The sequence below is a fragment of the Grammomys surdaster genome, unplaced genomic scaffold (genome assembly GCF_004785775.1).
Source record: "Grammomys surdaster isolate TR1022 unplaced genomic scaffold, NIH_TR_1.0 183, whole genome shotgun sequence".
Lineage (NCBI taxonomy): Eukaryota > Metazoa > Chordata > Mammalia > Rodentia > Muridae > Grammomys > Grammomys surdaster.
The window spans coordinates 2685914-2689805 of record NW_021604628.1 but is presented as its reverse complement, the minus strand read 5'-3'; the positions used below and the strand labels follow the sequence as shown (position 1 = coordinate 2689805).

Here is a 3892-nt window from a genome sequence, read left to right as displayed (position 1 = left end):
TGTTTGTTTAAAAAGGCAAATTAATCAGAAGTATAATAGTGTGGGCTGGTGAGTTGGCTCAGCGGTTTAAGAGCACTGACTGCTCTTCCAGAGTTCCTGAGTTCGATTCCCAGCACCCACATGGTGGCTCACAACCATCTGTAATGGGATCTGATGCCTTCTTTTGGTGTGTCTGAAGACAGCTACAGTGTACTCAGATACATAAAAATAAATAAATCATTTTTAAAAAGAAATATAATAGTGTATGGGGAGGGAATTCAGAGATGAGAGGACCCAGAGGTGGCCTAAACAGGTTCTCTAAAGCCAAGGGAAGGCAGGCTATGAGAAGGTGACCAGCTTAAAAGTTGTGCAGATTTAAGTCTGTGGAGAGACAGGGAGAGGAAGACTTCCTGGACAAAATGACTCTACACTCCCGCCCCTCCCTCCAGGGCATTCTAGAGTCTACTAGTTTCAAAATGATCAGCTTGTGCTCATGAGGTATGTGTGGGGTGACATATGCTGGTGTCCTATATCAAGGACTGTGTTCTTACACCATTCCATATGAAGAAGGACCACAAAGTACTTTCCCGTGGTTGGTTGGTTTTCGAGACAGGGTCTCATTGTGTGGCCTCAATTATAGATCGGGCTGGTCCCAAACTCAGAGATCTGCCTCTCAGGACTGGGATGAAAGGGATGTGCCATCATGTCTGGCTTTAGGACCAAGACTATATCTTAACCAATAAAGATCTTTAAAGGACTTAACAGCTGGATGGAAATACTACTTGATTAGCTTTAGCACCTGTTAAGCATTTGTAGGTTTCCAAAGCCTTTCGAGTAGCATTTGTTACTTAGTCAAAAGTTCTCCCAAAGCTTCTGCTTACTCTCATTATCCTAGAAACAGGACGGGTTTGAATTCTTCATCTGGATCGCTGGCCATGCTGACAGGCCAAAGAGTCCTTGTATATCCATTCCCATGACCCGCTTGCTTATTTTTGTGCCGGGGAGGCGTTTTATCATTTTCTTTTTAATTGGAAAGCTGGCTGGAGTGTTGCACACTTGGAACCCCAGCTTCTTGGAGGCAGAAGGAAAGAAAATTGAGAGTTGGAGATGAGCCTAGGCTACATAGTAAGCTGTTGCCTGGAAACAAAACAAAACAAACACCGCGGTGGGGGAGGGGGGGCTGCATGCCTGTAGCTAGGTCAAACAGGCACGTTTAGACCAGACTCATGTACTTAGGGCAGTGGTTCTCAACTTTCCTAATGTTGTGTCTTAGTTAGGGTTTTACTGCTGTGAGCAGACACCATGACCAAGGCAACTCTTATAAGGACAACATGTACTTGGGGCTGGCTTACAGGTTCAGAGGTTCAGTCCATTATCATCAAGGTGGGAACATGGCAGCATCCAGGCAGGCATGGTGCAGGAGGAGCTGAGAGTTCTACATCTTCATCTGAAGGCTGCTAGGAGAATACTGGCTTCCAGGCAGCTAGGATGAGGGTCTTAAAGCCCACACCCACAGTGATACACCCACTCCAACAAGGCCACACCCACTCCAACAAGGCCATACCCACTCCAACAAGGCCACACCTACCCCAACAAGGCCACATCTTCTAATAGTGCCCCTCCCTGGGGTGAGCATATGCAAACCATCACATGCTGCAACCCATTAATATAGCTCGTCATGTTGTGGTGACCCCCAACCATAAAATTATTTTCTTGCTACTTCCTAACTGTAATTTTGCGACTGTTATGAGTCGTAATGTAGATATCTGTGTTTTTGGATGGTCTTAGAAGAACCCCTATAAAAGGGTTGTTTGACCCCAAATCAGTCGGAACTCACAAGTTGATAACCACTGCTGCCCCTTTAAAAGGCTATACCGTGGGCTGGAGAAATGACTCAGCAGTTAAGAGCACTGACTGCTCTTCCAGAGGTCCTGAGTTCAATTCCCAGCAACCACATGGTGGCTCACAATCAGAGATTGGGATCTGACACCCTCTTCTGGTTCTGAAGACAGCAACAATGTACTCATATAAAATTAAATAACTATAAATAAAATAAAAACATAAAAAATAAAAGGCTGTAACAAGCCCTTTGTCTCAGTGTAACTAAGGCTCTTTGGAAGAACCTGTAGGAACTAAACCCTACCTCCGGGCGCCATCTTTTTGAACATCCCCTTATGATGTGAAATTGCACAGGAGTATGCCTCTCTGCAAGTGAAGCTGAGTCTCCCCTACGCAAATGCGCGCAAGCTCCCTTCTTCCTCTCTTCCAGGCACCAACCTGTCTCTGCTCCTCTACCCTCTGGCTGTGTCCATGGCTGACACTCTACCAAGAGGTAAACCTATCGCCTCAGGTCCCAGCACTGGTGGATTCTTTGGCATGCTTTCTTTTCAGTGTCAGAAGTATGTTTTTCTCTTTCTTCCTGGTCGTTGTGTCGTGGCATAGATCTGCGGTTCCTCGTGGTAGAGCGTTGGATTTAGTGTCTCCATTTTCTAGAAGATTCTCCGTGTCTGCAGGGAGAGAGGCTGGTGGGATGATGAGGTCTTTTCCTTTCTCGGGACTATATCATAGATTCAAGGCATACTTACAGTATTATAGACAGCACAGGAGTTTCCAAGACACCAAGGATAATAAATTTACTATTACACACCTCTCCGAAGCACAGGCAAGGGGGCATTGCTAATCATCTTTACGTTTATTGATTTCGTTTGTTCGTTGGGGTTCGTGTTGCGCATGCGGAAATCAAAGAACAACCTGTGAGAATCCATTTTTCTCCTCTCCATTCTCTCCTCGTACTGCGTGGGTTCTAGGGATGAAACTCAAGTCATTCGCTTTGGTGGTAGATACCTTTACCTGCTGAGCCATCTCATAGGTCCAGTTCCTGATTTAAAACAAAATTTATTTTTTAGGTTCTATGTATATGGGTGATTTGCCGACATATATGTCTAATGCACCACATGTGTGCCTGACATCTTTGGAGGTCAGGGGGCTGGATGCCCTGGAACTGGAGTTACAAATCGTTGGGAACCTTGACATGGGTTCTGGGAACTGAACCCAGGTCCTCTGTAAGAGCAGTAAGTGCTCTTATCTGCTGAGTCATCTTTCCAGTGCTGGGTCTTGATTCTGAAACCTCAGACACATAGTTTCAAAAACGAGTAACAAAGCTTTTCGAAGTGGCAATATCGTAGCCGATGAGGTTTATCTGAGACATGAGAATTGCTAATAGAAAACTTTTCCCAAAGTGCGTAACAATTCTCTCACAGTCCAGATCACGCACCACGCATGTCACAAGGCTGTGTGTTCTGACAGTTGTCACAGTTGTCACAATGTCCTATGAGTACGGATTCTCTCACCCGGCACCTGAATCCCTGCACCCAGCAAATCCCCCATGTTCTGTCCTCCATGTTCAAGGTGGTAGGACTTAGCCGGCTTCTTCAAGAGATTCTTTTTTATTCAGTGTCTGTGCCTGCCTGGGAGCCATTGGCTTATAAATTTAAAAAATGATATTCTTTTTATTGGGCTAGAAATGTAGTACACATTGCTCTCCAGAAATAAATTGTCAGCTGGGAGGCAGCATAACCTTGATATATTTTGAGTTTCAGTCCTTGAGCAGCAATGGGCCCAGATGGGGTTCCCATTCCTCAGATTCAAAGCAAATCCCCTGCATAGCAGCGCCAATTTGAAAGCTTTCTCCTCACCCTTCACAGTCATTCCTCCCCAGGGTTCTAATCTATTTTCTGTCTACTTGTCAACAGTGCCTCGGGGTGTGATGCAATCCTTTTAGGGCCGAGGAAGAATAATGCTAGGTCTTATTTATACTTCAGCCTCCTCAGAGGACTGGAACTTACCCTGAGGGGGCTGTGGAGCTTGCACTGCTTTTACTTAAAGTGTTAAGCGGGGGCCAGGTGTTGTTAAA

The 3892-nt window shown here is 45.5% G+C and overlaps 1 pseudogene; it reads left to right on the top strand.

Moving 5' to 3' along the window:
* Window positions 1-3138: 3138 nt before the first annotated feature.
* On the top strand, window positions 3139-3321 carry LOC114621622 (annotated as a pseudogene).
* Window positions 3322-3892: the final 571 nt, after the last annotated feature.